Source organism: Macrobrachium rosenbergii, chromosome 2 (genome assembly GCF_040412425.1).
Source record: "Macrobrachium rosenbergii isolate ZJJX-2024 chromosome 2, ASM4041242v1, whole genome shotgun sequence".
Taxonomy (NCBI): domain Eukaryota; kingdom Metazoa; phylum Arthropoda; class Malacostraca; order Decapoda; family Palaemonidae; genus Macrobrachium; species Macrobrachium rosenbergii.
In genome coordinates, this window is record NC_089742.1 from 60,922,684 (window position 1) to 60,948,779 (window position 26,096).

Consider the following 26,096-nt stretch of genomic DNA (forward strand, 5'->3'; position numbering starts at 1 on the left):
AATATTTAAGCTGCGCTGTAAGTATTTCAGCATTTATTTATGTTTTCCTTCGTACTGACACTGATGTTTAATAATAGCTTTCATTCTGAAATTATTCAAGGACAAATTAAACCCTGAGATAACTTTCCATCATTTGATATTTTTTTTTTTTTTTTTTTTGTGAACGTGGTAGGGGACCCTATCATAATAAAATAAGGCTTAGAATCTTGCAAAGAATTTTGATTTACTAGGAGGCCCAAAAAACTAAGAAATGGAAATATGTTTCTATTAAGCTTATTTTTTGTTTCATCTGTTATTCTTCATTCATTCTATGCCGGATATATAAAGCCTGATAGTTATATGAACTTTAATAAAGTGTTTCCTATAACTTTTACGAAAGAACCAAAGCCAAAGCAGAACATTTAAAAACAAAATATTCGCAAACTGGAGTGTAACAATAGGTTGCAAATATTCCTTACCCTCTCCGTTTAGTGTACAATACAAAATGAGCAAAAGGAAAAAGAACTAAAATACAATGAAGGACAGAAACCGAAGGAAAATTGCTCGTCACTGGAAAAGGAATTTCATATGAAAATTCAAACATGCACTACGTGCATTTTCATACAAACTGCCCAATGCACGCTTCTAGCAGTAATTACTTTTTTTCTTTTATTCTTTTCTTTTCTGACGAAATCTGGAAATAAACCCTGAATGATGACTACGAAACAAAGGTGTGAAGAACTTCACCTACACTCACCGGCAAAAGCCTCATGCCGCATTGCGGTATGCACATTGCAAGTTTCCTTACTCATGGCGACCAAGACACACAAAACTGCCATAAGAGCTTTATGCTCGTGCCGGTCTCAAGCCCCAATATAAGAAGAGAGTGGAGCGCAGGGTTAACGCCCTGTCCTACAAAAATCGGCGTTGTATCTCAAAGAAGGCCTAGAGCCATGAGAGCAAGGAAGACCCAAGCACTGGAGATCAAGAGGGCTTGTCCACCTTCATTCAAGCAAAACCACCAATCGAGCTCAAATCATAATTCTCCCAGCCTGGGCACATTTTTCTGGTCCGGTTTCTTCACGCGATTGAAAATAAAACGAGCAAGCTTTGTTTAAGTCATTGCCGGGTTTTTAGGCCTTCAACTTGAACCATGGTATTCGGATAATCATCTTCGAAAACAACTACATCATTCTGTGTTTCAAAAGGTTTATGAAGTGAATCTGACGTACTCTGCTTTACTGTTAGGTATTGGGCAACAGACTGCAAAGGACGGTTGTTGTTTCAGTCACGCTTTGGTACTGAACAATTAGGGACGTTCACCTTCAGCTTGGAATCTCACAGAAGTAACTTAAACTATGTACTCAGTTGAAAACGTTCTGCTCTTTTGTTACCTAATAAAATGCTTTTAACGAAGTTACTTGCCTACAATTTACAATAATTTCTTAATAAGAAGAAAAGTAATTCAATGCCAGTTGTTCTCCTTATTTATAAAAACGATCATCACAGTAAATCAGAAATATATAAGTAACCCTCGTGAAGGAAAGGGAATTTCTTTTGTGAGAAAAGCAAGAAAAATAAGGTTAAATTAACAAGATGGCAACAACAGTTAAAGATATCCCATTCTTTTCGCTTGCCGTGAGAAAAGTGTTGTAACTCCCCTTGTTAAAAGGCAAATATGCTTTTCAGGCTACGTTATGCGGTGCCGCCATGACTGAAGGGAACCTATAATAATTTCTAGTTCATTCCAATTAAAGACCTTGAATTCGGCCTTTCTGCTAATGCCTTATTTTAGGCTTATATTGTGGTTTATTTATTTATAGCTATTTTTCTGTCGATTTATCTTCATTCACTGTCTCTTTCTTATCTTTCCCTTTCTTTTATAAGTTTAGGCATTCTATTCCGTAAAAGGGTGCTTTATTAGCTACTTTCTTTTATGCTTGCTCATTTCAAATGAAAACAACTACAATAATGATATACTAATCGTCTTAAGACTATCTGATGAAAAATAAAAGAAATTAGTCTCTCTGACCTAGAATTTAAGTTTTTTTTTTATTTTAGATTCCAAGCCGGGGATAACCTAAAGAAAATTTTCTTCACAGTTAAATCTAAAAAAATCTGTTAAGCTTTTTCTTTCTTACGTTACACACAGGATTCGTATACAGTGATATATATATATATATATATATATATATATATATATATATATATATATATATATATATATATGTATATTTAATATAATATATGCTGTGCACACACACACACACACACACACACACACATATATATATATATATATATATATATATATATATATATATACACACACATACATATATATATATATATATATATATATATATATATATAAACTAGTTTACATCTTTTGGCTTTATGAAAAAAATGAAACAATCCTTGAAAGAGCATTTTGGGAATCACTTGAGAGAAAATTTACAGAGAAATTCGCTGAATACTTTCAAACACTGGAACTAAACGGAACCTGCTAACAGATACGAAAGCTTGCATTCCAAAATCCCTTGCAATGCTTAAACGAGCTCTCCTCAGCAGAAGAGAGAGAGAGAGAGAGAGAGAGAGAGAGAGAGAGAGAGAGAGAGAGAGAGAGAGAACTTCATGCATGAAATAAAGAAGTCTCTCCTCTCATATAGAAAATGGGAATAAAACAATTCATCTGAATTTAGATTCGCTTCGTTTCATTACGCAGTTCTTGCCCTCTAGAGCAGTTTTGATATTCAGTCGCTTTCTTTTCCACATCTTTAGATTTCTCCTGGGAGAATACAGGTAAGAGTAACTAACGATCTGGAAAATTAAGGCGTAAGAAACAGAGACAAGGAATAGAGCGAGAGAGGAAGAGAGAGGGAAAACAAAGCTGTACTTTCAAATATATATCTTTTTTATTTTGAGTCCCAATTATTTCTTTAAAAATTTTTTCAGCTGAATGATATATTAATAACTAAATGCAAAGGATATGAGAGAGAGAGAGAGAGAGAGAGAGAGAGAGAGAGAGAGAGAGAGAGAGAGAGAGAGAGAATTACTCCCAGGAAGAGCGTAGCTGAGCTCTGGCCACGCAGATCCTGTCTAGAGGTACGGCAATGCGAGCAAAAATTGCGCCCATGATCCATAAAATGTATGATCACTGAATGTTTATAACAACTGAACGGCTTTCCCTGCCGTATCTCGAATGAGGAGCATTCTTCCGTAATGCCCTTCGTGCTCGCTTTCTTTCTTTCTTCCTTCTTCTTCTCCCTCTCCTGACCTCTTTGTTTCTTTTCCCAACTATGTCTGTTTATCTCTGGAGGCTGCGAAATCTTTATCTGTATATCTTTCAGTGTCCTTACCTAGTTGAAGCCTAAAGAGAATAAAAAAATGTCAAATAAGTGGTACAATTAACCAAATCAAGCTTTTTCCGGCTTGCTACACATTATCGCTTCCATCAGATGTCTAAGGTCGGTCGCAATTTCAGTAATGGACCGCTGGAACTTTTTTTAATCGTTTGTTCGTAATATCAGTCCCATTTCAAGTGTAATTATGTTAAAAAAACACACATATATACTGTATATATATTATACTTATATATACAATATATGTATTATAGCCTAGATATATATATATATATATATATATATATATATATATATATACATATATATATATATATATATATATATATATATATATATATATATATATATATAGGTACATATATATCTATAAATATGTGTATGTATATATATACGTATAAATATATGTATATATATATATATGTATGTTTTTTATGTATTTTCATCATTCTAATACACAAGCTACTGCAATCTGTCAAAAGTATTTGGGAGTTGGGGGCGCTCAACATCGACTTGATTTGCTTTCTCAGTGGTACAGGAGAGCGTTGCTGCTATTTGGGGCTGCTGGTTTATATTTAGTTGCTGCTTTACGCCGGGTAACAGCCACACGGCTGCGCCATAGCCCTCGTAAACGGAACTCCAAAACCTTGGTTCGAGTTTCACTAATTACGGGTGTACTCAAGAGCGTTATTCTTTGAGTATTTACATTTTAGCTTTATTCGTTTGGTTATTTCTTTCATTTTGTGTAGAATTCATTATCATTTTATACTGATATCTAACATTAAATATATTTATCTATCTCTCTATCTATCTATATTTTTTTGTTTCTTTTAATTGTTTCTTATATCAAACCTGCTCGTTCTATTATGTCTACACTTGCAATGCAAGTTTATTATCTGCATGCTTGTTCATATTCATCGTAATAGTAATAACAATGGTAATGCATAGAAAAATTGTGTAAATTCCTCCGCAGCTTCCCGACGCACTAAGCTAAAATTCTCAACAAACCAGTTCTGATATAAAAGGCAATGTAAGCTCCCAGTGACACGCAATCGAAAGACAATCATATGATCGTCGCAGAAAAAACGAAAAATATGCATCATCATACGTCAATGACACAAGGAAGTAGCAGAATCTGCAGAGTCACTGTACGATGGCAGAATAGCCATTTCTAACACCGTTATTCCAAGAATGAATTTTTAAACTCCTTTTTTTTTTTTCTTTTACCCAGTGCCTAGAGCTTACATCTATCCTACTATTCGCGACGAGCGTCACGCATGCATGTTTGCATGACCCTCGTTACGTAACTTACGTAATCTGTTGATCTAAGTGAAAATGTTATAACGGGTATTTCGCTAGACCTTTCTTTATATATCTCCACTTTTCAAAAGACAAGCTGAGGTGAACATTTCTGTTTTAAACTTAAACATTCAAGTCCAGGGCATTTTCATCTCAGGAATGCGCATTTTCTCCGCCATTCTCCCTCCAATGAGAGAGCTAAGGCTTATCACTTCCATCTTTTCTCAGATTTTCTCCTCTGCACGTGCTGAGCGGAAGTCTTTAACATTCAATATTGTTTTACGTTTCTACTTGGCCATCCTGATTCCTATCGGTGCTTAGGTGAAAGGAGAGATAATATTGCAGCTGCAAAACACTCACTCTTGAGGCACATCAGTTATTGACGATGCTGCCACTCATTCCAGATTCCTATTTTGCGATTAAATTTTTTCTTGAATCCATTACCCATAACGCAATAGTAATGCTCCCATTCACCCATTTTCTCAAAACTATGTATTTGTCCCTGTCTGCCTCATTAAACCTATTAATATTCACCTCTCTCTCTCTCTCTCTCTCTCTCTCTGTCTTTTCTTTTTTTTGCCGTTTTCTTCAGGCACTTGCATACAAAGGCATTAGGTTGCCGGTACCACCGGCTGTCATATTAAGAGAACGAGCTCCTTTGTCTAAAACCTGATGCGTTAATAAAGAACTTTGTTGCTAAAACACATAACTAGAAATTACATGAAAAATTTAATAAAGGAAAACCATTGTTTCATCTAATACAAAGACGTTGTTGCTTTGGCTAGAGGGCATTATCTTCGTCCAAAAGCACTTTTATTATCAACTTTAGAACTTGAAATCCGTTTCCTGAGTAATTTACTTTGCAGCGTGAAAGCTCCATAATATCTAATTTATTCTCTCGTCCAATAGCTGTAACCTTCAATTTAATTTCATGGCGTAATTGCTACTTCAAATCAAATTAATTTTTCCGAGGATTAGCTGCAGTTAACTTCATTTTTAAAATCCTTTGACGTATTATTAATCACACTGACTAAAAGCTGTTTTATACTCTACTGATTGCACTGACTGATGTTTACTTTATCTGTAATTAATTGGCATAATTAATTCCTCTTAATAATAATTGTTCTCTGTAATTAATCTGATGCCACGGAAGCTGTGTAATTAATTGTACTTAAATCTTTTAGATGCGGACCACTCTGAGCCATTCACATACTGTCACTCCCGTCTAGTCTTCGTTCTCGCGCACCTTAATCATGTTGACCTTGATCTCTAAAACCTACCTTGCATAATCATAAAACACTCACTCATTCCCCGTCACTCCGATTACTTAGATGTGCATGTGAACAAGAAAAATATAAATTAGTGTTTACATACAATACACATACATACATCTATATTTATATATGTATGTGTATGTGTATATATATACGCGTATACATACATATATAAATACATAAATATATAAATGTGTGTGAGAGTGTGTGTATGAGTAATTCATATGAACATTCACTGTTAGTATAGACATGAATACATATCGAGAGACGGGTAGACCGGAAAAAATTCGTATTCTTATGAGTGATGCGAATATTCATATGATTATGCATTCGTGCCTGCGAATATGTATGCAGGCATTTAATGTATACGACTGTTATATTTTGGGCGTGGTTTACATTTCTAATAAGCACAACTTCAAGTGTTCGTAAAATAATTCATAAAACTGATAACATGGCTTGATGAAATAAACTAATTTACTGAGAACTGCATTTAGAAGTTGACTTAAGAGAAATTTGAAATTTATACTTGATCTTACGATCATTCTAATGGGATCGCTGTAAGAATTTTGCTATTTTTGCTGTTCGTGGTTCTCTTAATAACATCAACAAGTGATTACAAACGAAACCCGCCCGCCCCCGGCCCCCCGCCCCAAATCGACAGTTGTTAAGTGTTATGGATCATACCATTAGAAAAATGTTCAAGCTATTAAGTAGCTCAACCCTTCAATAAAAGTTCAGGATCATGAAACTGCCTGAAATAATCCATTTAATGCATACAACACCCGCCCCTTTAACAATTGTTTTCAGGATTCTATTTTAATCCCGCCCCAGTACACTCCTTTTCACGACAGAAGTTCCTCTAATTTTTTTTTAGAACGAAGCACTAACTAGTGGGCCTGATTTTCTTTTGGAAACGAGGTAAATGACTGATACGCTCTTCATAGGCATTTAGCTAGGTCGTATTCAGTCACATTTAATGCAGTGAATTCATTAGTTACCAACATGATTTTAGTGATAATTTTCCATGGTTGGTTTTCCAGGGGATAGCAACTCTTCGTTGAGAGCAAGTAGCATGTAGTGATATTGGCATTTTCCAAGATATCGGGAATTCCTTTCATTACTTCGTTACGTTTCATATGTAATGAACGAAACACAAAACACACAGTCACTAATTGAAAAGGGAATCCAAAAGGGTGTGCACAAGAGAGACGAGAAAAACATCACACTCCCGTGAGTACCACGACTCCGGAAGGGTCGTTGTAGCACATGATCATATTCCAGTCACTCGCCTTCTCACTCCAACACAATATTCTCTTTGAGCACCAAGGAACCCTCTCTAAGCGATACTCACTTTTCCACGAGCGTATAGAGTGTAATATGTTCCGAAGGGAAGGATGACTTCTGATCCGAATGACCGGAGAAGGCGGCAACACGTTTATATATAAGCAAGGGAATCCGTGACCCAGTTTCGGGGGCGAAATTTTGTGGGGAGGAAGAAGGTCAGGTTCGGTGTGAGAGCTCTCGGGTCGACGGCGGGCCCACCAGCTGCTGCTGCTGCAGGAGGCTCTCAGTTCCATTTCGACCGAGACCAGATCAGACCATGCGGGATATGGTCGCTCTTCATTCACTCACACCGAGAGCAACGATTCCAGACAGAGGGAGAAGGCCAGGGGACCGGACTTCCTTGTTTCTGTCTCTCTTGCTGTGTCCCGTTCACTTGTTTCAAGATCTTTTTGTTACCATACGCTGCATTTCGATTCCTCCCTCCCATAAGACTTTATTTCGTCAAGAGCTCAATATATTTATTCCTCTCTTTTGAAAATCTTTCATTGCTATACAGATGTAACATCTTCTCTCTACCTCATTTTAACATACCTTTAAATTATCATATCCCCCTTCTCTCTCTCTCTCCCTTTCTCTCTCTCTACCTCTCCTTGCATTTCGTTCTAAGGATTCACGCACAAAAATTCGTTGTGACGGCATCATTATAAGCGTTTTATTATTTGCGGTCTGTTGGTTCCGCTCGAGTAAGAATTCATTTTCTGAACCGAGAGCTCATTGCATTTAATTTCGGTTGTGTGTTTTGGGGGCGTGGTGTAAATAGTGGAAAATTCGTGTTTTTTTTTTTTTTATGTACTTTTGAGACCGTGCAATCAGTGAGGTAAAATAACAGTGCAACTTTCGTCCACCTCAGTGTGGTCCTGTATTTCATTTCATAAACCTAAATTGTGTGTGTGTGTGCGGTTGTATAAGTGTTTGCGTCTTGATATTTGAGTGCGTTTATGTGAGTGTATTGGCATGTGTGCAATATATGTATATAAATATACGTATATATACATATATATATATATATATATACATATGTATATATGCATGTACATACACACACACACACACACACACATATATATATATATATATATATATATATATATATATATATATATATATATATATATTATATATATGCGTGTGTGTGCGTATGTGTGTGTGATTTTCTTGTGTACTAGGCTACGAAAAATTTGTGGGAGCCATTTATTCGAAGATAACCATGTTACGTGTTAGCTCACACATACATTCATGAGTACTTTAGAATATAATATATATGTGTGTGTGTGTAGCGCGCGCGCGCGTTTTTGTGTATAAGTGCGCCCGTGAATGTGTGTGTGTGTGAATGCAAATACCTGACCACGCCTAGCAGAATGAGTTACATTATTATACAATGTTACTTGCCATACCTCGAAAAATTTATAGAACACACCACGAATACATGATCACTGCTAGTACAGGTCGGTGTATGAATAAAACCAGTTATTACAAAACACGTACCTTTAACACGAATATCACACCCCAGGAAAAATTATCAAAGTTAGTTAAATCTATAGCATGAAGAATATTAAATGAAAAATTCTTGCTATATTTTTCATTCAAAAACTTTGTATTTGAACTTTAAATAAATTCTTATAAATTACCATTCATTTTCTTTCCAAGAGCTGGTGCTAGTAGCGGTACTACCGCTACTACTTAGTATAATTCTACTACTGCTATATTATCATGACAGTGTTGCAACTGACAGTAGCATTATTACAATTAACAATTCTGCAATGGGTTTCAACATTACGATTATGATGACTATCATTATATAAAAAAGTTTTCTCAGTATTGTAGTAGTTAGTGTTCCTCTTCTTTCCTTGACATCTCTCACTCTTATCATTATCATTACCTTCGTAAAGAACAACTGAAAACACAACAAAAGAAACCGAGTCAATGAGCAAGTCAATGATAATGAAACAATTGAGGCAGAAATCGGTCGTTTCACAAATATTCTAACTGAAGTAGGAAAGAAAACTTTTGTCTGTATTCTTCGCCTTTGTTTCACGTATGAGGTCAATTTGATTCGGTTACCTAGGGGACTGTGATGGGAAAGCAAGTAACGGAAGAACGGTAAGAGAGAGTACAGCGCGCAGACCCATTCGCTCCTCGGTCTTTGAATTCTTAAGTCATTTGCTACCGCGTAAATATTTATAAAGAATAGTTACACGGTCAAGAACATGAATATACTCAAACATGAATATACACATAAGCAAGACTGCATCTAAGCTGCATCTAAGCTTGAATAATCATGTACTTCATATAAAAAGAAATCTTAATGATATATGTTTCCCTTTCTTTTCAAAAATTTTCACAGTCATTAACGATTTGATTTTATTAGTTTTCCATGTTAAAATCTCGATACAATTAAAGAAGATATATATATATATATATATATATATATATATATATATATATATATATATATATATATATATATATATATATGTGTGTGTGTGTGTGTATATATATGTATGTATGTATGTATGTATGTATATATATAGAGTATATATAATGAATTTTTATCACATCACCGTGATTTTATATACACAAACATTAAGCTACAAATGTCATTTAATATTGAAGAGGAATTATAATTAATAAGTGGGTCGTCACCTGGCAGGCACGAACTGCCGTGTATACTTTGCCAAGAGTATGTTCATTTTTAAAAGATAATATGATAGCTTATCAGAGAATCTGACACCTGATGTTTTGTATGCAGCTAGTAACTTACTCTCCAGGAGGCAAAACAGTTAGTACGTCTAGGATTTAAATGAACGGTATGTTATCAGTCAAACAGTTGTTCAGCTCCACCAAGCAACGAAGATGGATAAGTGGAAATTATCTTTACCTATGTCACTTACATTTTTTTATCTGTCCGGCTATTTAACTACACGTTTTCTACATTTTTTGCAAAAGGACCATATCTTGCGGATGGGGCAATGAACGCAGTTATGCAGACCCAAACAGATACTTTTCAGGAGACTCAAACACGTTCCTGTGCAAGACAAAAGCAAACCACATTGTGCATGGGAACGACTGAGATTGGATGGGCCCACAATGACTCAATGTCGGTCGAAAAGACCCCCAAAGTCCGTTACAAGTCTTTAAAAGGTGATCAACTGGGATATGGTTGAAAGTTCTACGTTCACTGATTTATAAAGCAAAAAGGAGTTATTATGCATGTATGTATGTATGTATGTATGTATGTATGTATGTATGTATATATATATATATATATATATATATATATATATATATATATATATATATGAACACATATATATATATATATATGTATATGTATGTATGTATGTATATATATATATATATATATATATATATATATATATATATATATATATATATATATATATATATATATATATATATATATATATATATATATCCAAGCAATCGTCATGAAATTCTAGAAGATAAAAGCGTTCTTGGCATAAAAGGAAATTATTCAGAGAAAAAATGCGTAAACAAAAGCAGAGAATAGAACGGAGAAAAATAGAACAAAGAGAAAGATAGAGGTTATAACTCTCTCTCTCTCTCTCTCTCTCTCTCTCTCTCTCTCTCTCTCTCTCTCGCCGTCCTTTATTACAAGAAAAGAACGATGGGTACAGGTTACGATATTCGGGCAAACAGGAGACACAGAACGATTCTAGAATTAATAATGAAAACGAGAGATAGATATCCATTTCAACTGTGCACAGAAAATACACGCGTGTAAGCGCGTGCGAGCAAATTTCCTGCAGCAATAAAAAATGTGGGAGCAAGGAAATGAGGAAATGAGGTTGATATAAACTGTCACCTACTTATGTATAAAAGAACGAAATTTATTTTTTCGCAAGTCTGTACCGTAGAACTTAAACGTTAGATCTAAATGGATGATGACGTTTAAACAATGGAAGCGAGCCAGCGATAGAACGAGGAAAAAGTATAAAATAGCTACAAAAAAGATAGGGAAGAGAATTTTTTTCTAAGCAGTCCAGAATAAGAATGAAATCATGCATTCAGGAAAAAAACCCCCGTTTGTTATTCGTAAACGGCCCAGTGACGGGGTCCCAGCTGGGAAATTTGCACGCAGGCGAATTTAACGGGGGGAATCCCAAACAACGAGAACAGCTTTCTGAGGGTGCGCCCATAACCTTCCATGTTGCCAAGGACAATGCATTTACACTGGTTTATTCCTTTCCTCTTGAAACCATCTAATAAATTAATCGGTGTTTTTATTTCCCAATGAAATCATATTTTTCATCGCTATATTTATTTACTCTCCAGGCACGTTTGCTACCCATTTATTTTATATTTTCATATATTTACATATTCAAAGTTTTAATATCGATTTCATTACACCTTGGGAATAATTTACACCCACGGGGAATCGTAATTGATAAGTGCTTCTGCACAGGCCAGGATTCGAACTGCGGCCTGGTTGAGAAACAACGATAGACAGTGACTCTGACCACCTAGCTACTACATACAGTATGTTCATTTTGATTTCTTAGTCTGTTTGTATAAATTAAACTTATTTTTACTCATATTTTACCGATATTTTAGAAGGATAAGTCTTTACTAATTACTTACTCATCCTTTTCTTTTTTACATCCAGGCCAATACGACGTTTCCGAACACGAAGTAAAAAAAAAAAATGTATTCGCCGTATCAGAATCAGTCCCAGAATAATGATCGTGTTTTTCCTTAGAGTGAGCTAATGGATTTTTTATACGTGAGGTTATGTAATAATAACCTCTCTCTCTCTCTCTCTCTCTCTCTCTCTCTCTCTCTCTCTCTCTCTCTCTCTCTATATCTATATATATATATATATATATATATATATATATATATATATATATATATATATATATATATATATATACATACTGTATATATATTATACATATGATGGCATGGGTATTCCTGATTGGCTTATAAAGTGCCTATGAATTGCTGCTCATATTTTAGTCCTATTGCAGCGATGCGAAAAATGACTAAGTCAGTCTATTTACGTAATAAACAACTTTCTCTCGTACTATTTATTTTCGAGGAACTTCTCGTTGATTCAACAGGCGTTAGCTGTCGCACCGTTTTCTTTCAATACCTGAGTGCCATTAACGGTGTCTCAATTGAATTTCGCCTAGGGGATGACCTCAATAAAAATGTGTAGTTAGTCCAATTACAATGCTACTTGGCACACTCATTGTAACTTTACAGCGAAGTTTACGGCATCTTTTCATTTTCCCTTTGTAAACCATTTTAAAGATTAGTATAGAGTAAGATACAGTAATGATTTTGGAATCCTTCACACTAGTATTTGAGGTGGAGAAAAATAAAATTAATCATCGGAGCATATATGAAAACAGGATACAGAATTACAGAAGTTCTGAACTGTTTACTTCTCACAGGCAAACTCCGGTGGCTTTGTTTTGTGGGCGGTAAAGGTTAGAGGTCATAATTACCCGAAATATTTTTGGAAGTGCTAGGGTTCTTCTAGCGTGTGCTTGTTTAACCACTAAATACTTTTTGAGTACGCACTGTACAGTACATATGTACACACACACACACACACACACACACACACACACACACACATATATATATATATATATATATATATATATATATATATATATACATATATATGCTTTTATGCATTAAGTATGACAAATATTATCTTTTCCTATAGTTTTTAGCTGAATGTATATATATATATATATATATATATATATATATATATATATATATATATATATATATATATATATATATATATGTATATATATATAGTATTTGGGCATATTTTCTCTCTTATGCATTTCCCTATTGAAGTCAATGGCATTGTTTGCAGATACTATTTTCTTATCAGGCTGAATCAGTCTATAATTCTTCTTTTCCTCTTCAGGCAAGCTTCTCAGAAATAATGAATTATTCACTTTTCTTTCCATTTACCTATTCTAATTGACGAACTGTATCCTCGCTCATCGGCAACGTCTTCACGACTGAATTACAAATTGACATAAAAGGTTTTTATTATTACGTGCAGACTTTGCGCCTAAATTTTAAACATGACGTCATTGAGGTGCTGAAGTTTTATTGGTCGGCGGGTCTCATGGTCTCACTGGCATTCCTGGCGCTCCGTAAGACGCGCCCTATGCCGCGGCTTGCAGCAAAGGGCGTGATTTCCGTCTCTGGCCGACAGCCTTGATTTGCTTCGTCGTCGGTAATCGTGTTTTGGGGTGTTCGCGCTCGTGTCTCCCTTCTCATGGATGTCCTTTAGTTCCCTTGACGAAAAGAGGATGAAGTCCTTATTCCTTTGTATGTTTAATGCAGGCCGTTGCTGATTCATACTCACAGCTTCTGCTATTTGTGATCTGTAGAACCAGCTTCTCTATGCACGATCTCTATGCGTTCTAATAATTCTTCCACTGTCGGTTTGCAGTCGTGGTCGTTTATGTAGTGTTGGAATATTGCCCCTTGGCTGCAGTGGGCTTGCAATAATGTGTAAAGAGTCCAGGTCTACTTCGAAATGAGCAATTCCTTACTGATATAAAGGGTAAGAGAAGGAAAGTATCTCTTCTATTTTTCATCAAAATATCTGAGAGCTGTTAAACAACTGGCGTTACTAGAATCCATTTATTATGAAGCAATGCGTCCGGATAATTATTATAGCTGCCATCAATTTATAACTTTCACTACACTGGAAGTGATACCAGATTTTTATGGAATAAATATAGGGTTGCCTTTCACTTTGTTACCCAAGAGACACTCTCATAAAAAAAAAAATTCATAATCTAGGTGGTGACACTAAGAACTCCACATAAAAATTCAGTTGAACTGACAGAAATTTATAAGACTTTAAATGTGATTGTCTACAATAAATGATTTAGCTGATATTTCTGATTATTGCCGTCCTACTACTTTTTCCTTCCTGCCAGCCCTAAAGGGAATTACACGTTTCCCTAAAGAAAATTACACGTTCTCTCCAGTCATCTGAATCTATAATGCAGGTTTTAGGTTATTTGAAATTGAAGACTGAACAAGATGAAATTGCTATCGTTTTCCAATCATGATCTCCAGAGTGTCTCAGATATCTCTTTTATCAACATTTTAATGTTCTATGTCGTTTTACCTGTACCTTTATCTCTCTCTCTCTTTCTTTCAGGCACATTCACTCCACTAAAATGCAAATACAATATGAAATTTAGGTTAAAGGCCAAGCTATGGGACTTTTGAGGTCATTCAGCGCTGAAAGGGAAATTGACAGTAAGAATGTCTGAAAGGTGTAACAGGAGGAAAACCTCGCAGTTACACTATGAATCAGTTGTTACGAAAGGGACGAAAGTAAGATGGAAGAAAGAGAATAAACGGAGGTACAGTAATAGGGATGGCAGGGGTTGCAGCTGTGGGCCAAAGGAACGCTGCAAAGAACCTTAAGTAATGCCTACAGTGCACTATGTGATGTATGCACTGGCGGTACTAACCGCGGCCCCCCCCCCCCAAAAAGGGATACTCACTCAATTGAAAATATATGGCACATGACAACCCAATTTTAGCATTTCTGTTCATTCATCCGCTATACCGATTATAATGACAATGTCTTGTGTACATGATTTTCTTAACTAAAATTACAAATTATACGAGTCATTTTATAAGGCTTTCATAGCATTCGTCCTTTCTTAGCTTTCAGAACAAATAATGCAAGAGGTTCTACCATTCAGTTATTCTGTTTCCATTCAATTTTGGATATCCATGCTTCTTTGCTATTAATTTGTCTGCATTTTTCTTTTGTGTGTGTCTCGTCTGGTTGTCTGATTTTCTTTTATACATACTGGTGGGCAGCAGAGTCAAGAATGGTACATTAATACTACAACTGCAAACAATAACAACAATGATATTAACAATTTTGCTTTAATATTTGCTCAAGAAATCCTTGCATTTTATTTGAAATTATGTTGCCTTATTATACACATGAAACAACGAAACGAAGGATACGGAACAGAACTGACAAAAAGTAAAAATTTGTTGTAATATTTCACTGAAATTTCAATCATCAAGATACCACAACCTAAGGTCATTCAGTTCCATGATATAGATGGACAATATGATTAATAAAAGTCGTTTTAACCACTGAATTTGCAGAAATCATTGATGGGCCAGAGTGTGAAGCTTTAGATGAACAACAGCAATCATATCAAATAAGAAAAATCATTTTTCCATTAACAAATGACCAACTTTTCGCGTGACTTTAGATAACGCTACTTAATATTAAGGTAAAATTGGAGGATAAATATCCGCAGAGTTCTCAAAGCCTTCAGTAGCTGAGAGTCATACAGCTCTCTCTCTCTCTCTCTCTCTCTCTCTCTCTCTCTCTCTCTCTCTCTCTCTCTCTCCTATTCATCATATATCACATATCGAAGGACGAAACTGGAACTTGAGAGTCAAACGAAAGCAGACTGTGATAAGTCAGTGCCCAGAACAAGCACCACGACAGTATCCTGAAAAGTAGAAAACTAATCAATCAGAGAATAAATTCAAGAAGAATATTATCACCACGGCTTGGAACATGATACGGAGAAAAAATCGCCGTAAGGAGGTGTACTGCTAATATGAAATACGGTAGATTCAGGTTTCGCTACAGGAGGGCGCTATAAGAGAAGACTAAGACGCCTTAACAGATCTCATTAAATCATTGGAGCCGAAAGGATCAGTTCATAAGTGTTACACAGACATACACAAGCACACACATACGTATATATGTAAATAAAAGCTATGCCACGAAGACGGAGTGGTGCTAGGCCTTTCGACCTATTGTCCTTTACTGCTAAGTAAAGGACAAGAAGTCGAAAGGCCTAAATGCCTTTATTTATATATTCATCACGTTCCATATTTTCGTGATTCAGTTATACATACATACACACATACACACACACACGCACATATATAGATATATATATATATATATATATATATATATATATATATATATATATATATATATATAATATATATATATATATATATAGACAGACAGACAGACAGACAGATAGATAGATATATATTGCTGTCAGTGAAAATTTATCTCTTAATATATCTCCTTCTAACTACCTGCAATGTTCAGACACTGGACGAACAGTAAGCCCGACTACTTTAACACGCTATATTTCACTAAGAGCTATAAAACCTTCCTTTCTAATGAATGAGCGAATATTATAGCGGACGACAAAAACCCGCGAGAGATTTCGGGGAGCAAATTTATCACTTATTTTTTCTCCTACACAATGAAAGCCATTTTTGTATTTCTAATTTTTGCGTAAGATGGGCTATTCACCCTCTCTCTCTTTTTCAACCAGATATTCTCCTTTCCCCTGATGGGAGTAATTATTTTACAGGTATTTCTCATAATATATTTGTATATATATATATCTATTATCTCATAATATACTTATATATATATATATATATATATATATATATATATATATATATATATATACACACATATACTCATATATATACATATATACATACACACACATATATATATATAAATTTACGAATGTTTCATACCAAAAATGTTTTAGACAGTAAATAAAAAATCATTTAAATAGCATGAAAAAAATTTCAGATGAAAATTAAGGCATAATGCGTTCATGTTCAGGTACCGCTCTTCCATCTTTCAGCATGTCTACTGGGAAGATCTTTTTTTTTCTTGTTTGACTGACTGTCCAACAGAGACAATGGATTCACCACAACATACCAAAAACGAATTGCTTGTCTGAAGTCAACCCTCGGCCGATGGAGCGATTAAGCGTGACCAAACACCATGGATCCCATACTAAAAAAGTAATGATAAATATGAGGAGGTGTGGAGGATGGATTTGATAAAAGAAATGACGAAGTACAAAGAAAACACAATGAACACCAGTTATAATGTAGAAGAAACTGTTTCTATCTTAGAGGTTCTCTGTGTTGCCTCAGATTTTATCTCTGCACTTTTTAAATATACTGTAATACATATGACAAAGGATTTTACTTGGAGCCTTACTTGACTGAACGAGTCCGGATGCAGTTCATTAACCTAAACATCTTTCCATCACTGGAATGAGAATGCCTTAATCTAATCCAGCCAACCAACCCACCCACCAGTCGATTGTCACTGCGACGATCGAACTAAGGTTGGCGAAAGCGAACTCGCTTAACCCCAAATGCAGAGGTTAATCAAATTAATCTATTTGTGATTCGCCTATCTTAAACCTTAACAATGGTTAATAACGATCAATAACCTTTCCTTCGTATCTAGAAATATGAAAGTTACCTCCTGAAACAACGTAATGACCACATTGGGAGGCGACGAGCAACAAAGTATGGAGAGAAAGTCTGTGCGTCATCATCACAAGAGAAGTGATCTCGGTTTCACTGCCAAACCACAAAGGTCAATCAAAAGGAAGCACCTTTAAAGGCATTTAGAAAGGGGAGAGATCCAAAGCGACGATCAAATAGGCTATTGCAACGTATCTAAAATTAATTAAGTCTCACACCTAGTCTTCCTGGAATTTATAAAGAGGATTTTTCGACATGAAAAGGAAATTTTCAAGTGATTAAGATTCCGGACGACTTAATAAGAAAATTCCACCTTTTCAATTTAGCTTCACCTATCTCCTGCAATTTCTTGCTCATAAATACGGTCACTGTCAAGTTTCAGGAAAGAACGATCAATTTTTTCAATGTTGTAAAATCACGCTACCGAATCACCTAAACATTTTTTCCTTAATTTTGAAATCGGGAAAATAGTCATGCGGAGATTGGAACACTTATTCCAAGGCGAAAGTTGCTTAAACCTTTCTCTTTGATTCATTTTTACTTTCATGCCCGTATCTCTGCGACTTTATACAAGTTCAACACGCAATTTTATCTAGCCTCTCTCTCTCTCTCTCTCTCTCTCTCTCTCTCTCTCTCTCTCTCTCTCTACATGCAAATTAATTTGGACTGAACTATGGAGTCAGTTATTTTTCGTTTCTTGTTTACTGTTCCGGAAATTTATTTCAGAAAATCTTGTACCTTAAGTGGAAAATACACTATTATCTATATGGAAAATGAGACGATAGGACTTATATATGGGGAAAAAATAAAGAGACGCTCGGAGGCATCACAATTTCGATACCCTACCAGGAAAAAGGTGGATCAGATTTAGGTCAGGCAGCATCTCGAAATCCATTAACTCTCCCTTGGCCTGCAGCCAACATCTCAAAACTGAACAGAAATTCAAGAACGTCTCATAGACATACAAGCAAGAAACGGACATCCTATGATTATTACGACCTTCTCTGACAATTTTTACGAAAGAAATTCGTGAACTTTATAAGGGAAACTATTGCTGTCAGGTACAAGATCTGAATGTTTCTCCATCAATCACACAATTCGGAAAAATAATTAATAACGAAACAATATTTAAAAAAAAAGGATAATGTCTGCTTTTTTATAATTTTGCGCTGAAATTATACAAAACATGAGCACGTCGATTTATGTTCAGTAGCTCTCTTATCTTATTTACTACTTTCGTCGCGAATGAGAGTGAATTTTTGTCCTTGCTAACCATGCTCGTTGTAACATAACACATATGCCTATATTTAATTCAATGAAATTAGTCTCCAAAAAAAAAAACCAACGTTCGAATATATATATATAAAAGGCATAATTTTCTCCAATACATCCACAAAAAAAAATTAAACATTAAACCATACGTAAAACTTACGTAATTTGTTGACTGGAACATGAAATTAAGTCCACTCATCCTCTAAATATTTGTTCTTTTAATTGTAAAGGTTTTAAATCTAAGAACTTTGAGTACATTAAAAAGGTTTTGAAGTGTACAGATATCCTATTTTTGCAGGAAACTTGGTTGTATGATTCAGAAACTAGTATACTTCACAACATCCTACCAAATTGCCAGTTCGTGGGAAAATCAGCCATGAAAGATGATAAGTGTGTATGCAAGCAGATCGTTTGGAGGTGTTGCCATCATCAGGAGATCATTGTCATGTCAATTAAATATTATTGACATTATGCCGAACAGGTTATGTGCTGTCGGAGAGAAGAGTAATGATATGGATGTGATCCTGTTAAATGTATCTAAGCCTTGTAATGCGGCAGCAGATGCTGATGAAAAGTTTTTTGAAATTCTTTGTGATATTGGTTCGATATGTAACACTTACAGGGACTGCGATGTCATGCAAATGACTTCATTGTACCCACAACTGACGCTCGGTATGACATAAAATTCAATTTTATGAACTCGTTAAAGCATAAGTCTCTAACTGACCATTTATGCATTAGTAATAGTTTGAGTGGGAGGGTGCTTGCTTGTAGTACACGCGATGATGGGGATAATTTGTCCGGTCATTATGAAGCTAGACTTTTTATGTAATTATGAAAAATTGTATGAAATAACTGGCAGAAAGCCCCCCAAAGGAGAAAGTTCAGTGGATGACAGCTTCTGATCTTGACAGAGAGAACTTCAGACACTTACGTACCAAATGTCAGACAATATATACATTCCATTCGCAGCACTACACTACCCTAATTTTCAAAGTAGTCGACACTCATCTGACTTCACTAATTACTTATACCGGATAGCCCAGTTGGCAACTGTGGCTTCAGTTCCCGTAAAGAAAATAAAAAGCAACGAGACAAAAGATATAGCTGTCTGATGGAATACTTGTGTAAAGAGTTACAGCAATCAGGCGATTTAATGGCACAGAGTATGGAGAGATTGTAGAACACCAATAGATGGTTATGTTTGTCGGATCAGGAGCATGACGAGGTTTAATTATCATAAGGCAATTGCTGTCACAAAGAGAAATGCAGATAACATAAAATGAGAACGGGAAGTAAACAAATTGAGAGCTGGAAACTCGAAATTCTTCTGGAATGAAATAAGTGGGTTAAAGTGTAAGGTTAGTTTGAACTCTACAGTAATAGATGGAAAGAAAGGCAAGGAGGCCTGTAATATCTTTAGTAATAAATATAAAGCACAGTATAATGAAGGTCAAAGTGACAAAATACCAAGTATTCTGCGCAAAGTACTGACCGATATACCTGATATATGTCACAGTAATCAGTCTAATAATGAAAATCACTTGCATCATATTACTGCTCGACTGGTCAGCAGTGCTATAAAGCAGTTGAACAGAGGTAAAAATGACGGTTGCCATGAAATTCATACTGATGTCCTGACAGAAGCCCAAGGAAACTTCATGTATATCCGGCTTTTCTTTTGACAATAATGCTGCGTTATGGACTTAATGATGGTATTTTTAACGTTCTAGCCGTCTCACCTTTCGTCAAAAATAAAAGGAATTATTTAATGCTAATTGCTCACGTTATCATGGTTCACAGCTGATTGATATACAAAGTCCTGATGTGAAGAAACTAAAAGAAGCTTGGAAGGTTTCGCCCGCAGGATTCTCAGAGTAAACTCGCGTATACACTAGCTCCAGATTTGGCTTCCTCTTCTTCTGATGTCCTCGATGTCAGTAACGGACATTAGTGGTATAGCGTTTTCATTTTTTAACAAAGGTTTCAGTTATGAAAAAAAAAAATTTTTTTTTTTATTTCACTAACTGCTTTGTTCTTAAAGAATCAATTTTGTATAAAAATTTGTGGTTTACTTCGTTAAGTACAAACATCGATGTCGGAAATTTGTTACATGAGAATACTACTGTGAGAAGTATTAAGCAATTGGTAAAGAAAAATGATAATTTTGAAGAGAAGTGGCGGATCACTTTGATCATAGTAATGATAGACTGAAAGGAGAACATATGATTACCTGTTACTAATCTTAGGAAACTATTTTTACTTTAGACTTTCTCTGTGCTGAGTAAGATTTGATCTCTATAATCTTAAGAATAAATGTACTTCATGTAATTATATGTAACTGCATATGAATAAAGATTTGAACTGATTTTGATAATCCGAAAGCTTATACGGAAAGAAAAGTGAGCAAATGAACACACGCACAGACAAACCTGAGCATTCGGACACACGCATGGAAATCAAACTGGGCATTCAAACACACAAGAAAACGGAACCGAACATCTGAACATACAAAGAAACACTATTGAGCATTCGAACACAGATAGGAACCAACAAGCTCGGTTACGGAAGATGTCATGCACGGGAAACAACTGAAATTGAAGATGTTATCAAACCCACAAGATTGAGAGGCAATTAAAGTTTTCCTTTGTAGCCGAGGCGACCCTAGAATGAGTCAGGAACTTTTTCCATTTCTTTAGCCGAACGGACGTTTTCCAAAGAGGGAAGAGAGACAGTGCTGGTCACGTAAGTGTGTGAGGTTGATCAAGGTCACAGAGTTTTTTGATAACTCCAAGTTAGGGAGGCTAACGAAAGATTTACAGTACTTGCCCTGTAATTTGGAAGCTAAATCTATTAAGGCTCACAACATATTATTCACAGGGTTAAGACTACACAGTAGTCTTCTAACTATTACTAGTACAATAATAATAATAATAATAATAATAATAATAATAATAATAATAATAATAATAATAATAATAATTTCTCAGCCACCAAAGGCATAAAAGTAGAACCAAATATGTTACTGTATATACTTTGGAAACTGCAGGCCTACTGTACCCATGTCTACGGTTTTACCAACTCCCTGTCTCACCAGCAATAAGCAGACATTTTCAAAGGCACTGAGGTGAATTATGCAATATGAGCCGGGGCAAAAATAAAGTAAAATATCTGGTTCCACTCCTTCTATTCCTTCTGTGACTGAGTGGGATATAGTGATGACCTTACAAATAACAGGCCAGTGGCTCTCATCCCCAAAGAGGAGGTCTGTCTTTGTTACTTATTTCCTGGTGAGATTGCCTGCTTATAATGCAATGATAATAATAATAATAATAATAATAATAATAATAATAATAATAATAATAATAATAATAATAATAATAATAATAATAATAAAATAAACAGTAAGTACAAAATAAAACTGATGACCAAACTTCTGTACATGAAAAGTACAAAATAAGATAGATTGCAAACTATCAGCAACACACACCTGTACACCACAAATGAGAACATAATATGAAGGCCATCAACCACACCATAAGTGAATTCCCAGCATTAGCTCAAAATAAGTACAAGAGGAACCATGACACAGTCCTCTAGGCCTTGCACTGGAAGATCTGAAAAGAAAGTACCCTATCATATACAGAAACGGTACACTATATACCAGAAAAGTTCTGGAAAATGAAACTGTCAAAGTAATCTGGGATTATGATGCAAGGAGTGACCATGTGAGACAGGCTCGAAGATCAGACCTAATCCTGGTAAATTAAGGAACTCAGAAAGTCTCCCTCTGATAGATGCAGCCATGCCATGGAACACGAGTGTTCAGTACGGAAAAGAAAAGATATAAAAATATCAAGATCTAAAGATGTTATTACAGAGATTGGCAAACCGAGGTGGGAGTTGTACCTATCATCCTGGAAACACCCGGCGAAATCCCAGAGGGCCTCAGGAGGAATCTGGAGAGGACTGGATGTGCCCTAGGAAACGTAAGAGAGTGATGAAATCCTATGGCGAACAGGTTACTCACGGTCAGATTCTCGGGAGGCCAGCTGCACTCTGACCCAGACACAAAATAGGAAGGCTATGGGAGAAAAATTAATTATTTTTACATGTATGAATTTTCATTAAAACTGTTATCTCCAGCTACTGGCGTGCTCATCGCCTAACTGTTTTACCAAGGCTGAACACCCCATGCACAAAATTTATGCAAAATCTGTCGCTTCTTAAACCTTCAGAAAAGGTTTATCAATAGGATGCCGGATAACCACCGAAAGCTGACCCACTCACTTTTGTTTTGCTTATCTACCTTGGAGTGCCGTACATCAGCAGCCCCATCCTGAGCTATCGACACCTATGCATTTGTTGTACCGCTTACTGCAATAGCAGCCGATCATAGGCTGACCAAATGAAAATAATAATAATCATTATAGTTATATAGTTATATTTGTGAGTTATCTAGAGTCAAAGTATCGTATTGAAAGCAGAAATATACCTTTGCCCAATTTTAAAATCATTATTATTACGACTGTTCCTACTAGTAATGATTTACATCTAATAAACTACGAAAAAGGCAACTGTGATTAATGTTAATTCGAAATACTATTAATGCTTATCCAAAAAATACCTCTACAATTCTGCTTGAAACTTCAAGAATTGTTTTCAAAATTACTGTCGCTGAAAAGTTGAAAGTTATTTTCCAAAATGTATGTTTCAGTCCACTGAAAATTCTATATAAGCGTGTGAATTGAATATCGATCAAGAGGGTTATATAGTGAAAACAGACACCGATTAACAAAACAAATAATAAGACAAATTATCTAAGTAGATACTCCAGGGAGATGTTTGAGTAAGATGTTATTTTGGAGTCATTTATCAGACGCTCATTAGTAGCTTTTATGTATTTATTTGATCTGATATTTCTATTTGAATAATATAGTTCTTCTCTCTGATTGGCTTTGCTTTCTCTTGTTCACACATGCTGATGTTGATTAGAATGTTAAGGGCCTTTTAGGCTTGCTCTGTATGAATGCATGCGATTCTGATTTGTATTATTTTCATGATTGCTGGTGATGTTGCTATGAATAATGATAAATGCAAGAGTACACAGTTAAACGTATGTTTCGGATGAACACTGCTTTTATATTTCGTTCTATTTATAATTGCTCGAGAGGAGCCTAATGAGCGTCACAAGGTGGCAAAGTAACACATGCTTTATAATTGGCCTTTGGCATACCACCTTTTTTTGCCGAAGACATGTTGAAAGGAACATGCAAAGAATTATCTATAAAAAAGTATTTTCTACACACACAAACAAACACACACATTATATATATATATACAGTATATATATATATATATATATATATATATATATATATATATATATATATATATATATATATATATATATTAGTTTTGTTACTAACACATACGTGGCTTTTTTATGCTCACAAATATTGAACCACAAACGCTCTTTGACATCGAATTCACTTTACCTTGAGAATAACGTGCACCAGAACTTATGTATGATCAGTACATCTGCGCTTAGCTATTATATATACATACATATACAGTATACATATATATATATATGTGTGTATATATATATATATGTATATATGTATATACATACATACATACATACATACATACATACATATATATATATATATATATATATATATATATATATATATATATATATATATATATATATATATATATCCTTTAAAAGACATTGGGAAACATTCACGGATATTATACAAGAATACAGGCAGAATTAAAGATCGACAATGTTGCAAGAACGACAGCCTTCCACAATTACCCAATGATGCTTATGACATCGAAAATATTAATAGATGATATCCAGAACATGTATTCCTCTCTCTCTCTCTCTCTCTCTCTCTCTCTCTCTCTCAATAAAGGCTTGAGCATTCACTGCTACCGTTTTCTACCAAGCACTGGAGATGCTGAAGGGGAACACTACTATTATTCAATAAACCACTTTGAAGTAACTTGTTCTTTATAAGGTCAGTTCAATATGAAAGCATGAGGTGACAAAAAACATAATGCTTCGATTATTACAGTTAACTCAAAGAATAACTCAAAACACAATGAAGCTATGAACGGGATATTGTATTAATTAAGTTTCCTTACATGTGAAATAAAACTTTTTTTTTTCTTGCTACCAGCAATATGATTTTCAGTCACTTTCGAAAGCATCAACATTCTCAGCGGTATTATATTACTGGTGTACGTAGAGAAAGGAAATTAGCTTTTCTCTAACTTTCCTTTTAAGAATGCCTCTAGGTTTCTCTTTCCTTTGTTATTTTAATGGAAATAAGTTTCTCTCGTTTTTATATGGATTTCATTTACAGCATGATGCAATTGGCATTTTGTCTAGTAATGTTTTACATGGATTTAGGTTGAATTCTTCAATTTAGAAACAACACCCAGTGTTCCTTATCTCTACATGAGTATCTCCTTAAAGATATTATTATCGTTGGGGGGAAAAATGAGTTACTAATGTCTAAAAAAAAAAAGGGAACAGCTGCATTTTGTTCATACACCTCTGTCCATTGACACTACAGAGGTATAGTTTAATGGATGAAGGAAAGCTTCCGTTTACAATTAAACTACACCCTATGAACGTGACAGCTGCCAAGTATCTCCAGATAGAGGTTACTAGTGACATCCAAGGTCTAGAGAATACTGTATTCTCTAGACCTTGGTGACATCTACCCTGGCCGATATAGATCAAGGTTAAGTGTACGTCCCAAGAAATATCTTGACAAAGTTATTGCTACGTCTGTATACGAGCATCAATAATCTATAGTAAAGAGTGGACTTGACAGCTACAGGTTTGTAGAGAACAGTTGCCAAGTAATTCCAGTAAGCCAGAATGACGATTGTCTTTTCTCTATAGTGCAGAGGAGATGTCTATTGTTTACTACGCTTTTTTGTGTTAGCGATCTCTATTACTTCTGGGTTCCAGGAGCACAGCTCCGTAAGAAAAGTCTTGTTTACAAGTGATTTTATCCGGATTTGCCTGTGTAATTCCTTGAAGCATTTAACGTTACTATTACAAAATGGGTGTGCTCTCAACTTGGAGTAAAATAACAAAAGTATCTTATGAACTGATGAGCTCGAATTTTAAATGATTGATATAGGGTTTCATTCCATGCATTGACCTCTTTGAATTATCAGC

At 35.1% G+C, this 26,096-nt stretch overlaps 1 protein-coding gene across 3 annotated transcripts in view; it reads right to left on the minus strand.

Annotated features, from left to right (window-relative positions):
• Nucleotides 1–26,096, minus strand: part of LOC136847642 (uncharacterized) — a 298,736-nt gene that overhangs the window by 21,311 nt on the left and 251,329 nt on the right. Inside the window, exon 1 of one of the 3 annotated variants that reach the window (XM_067119393.1) lies at nt 7,266–7,358. The exons of the other annotated variants lie outside the window; for them this stretch is intronic. The gene's annotated coding sequence lies outside the window, so the exon portion shown is untranslated. Of the gene's footprint in view, nt 1–7,265; nt 7,359–26,096 lie in introns of those variants that run through there. 3 annotated transcript variants of the gene reach the window in all.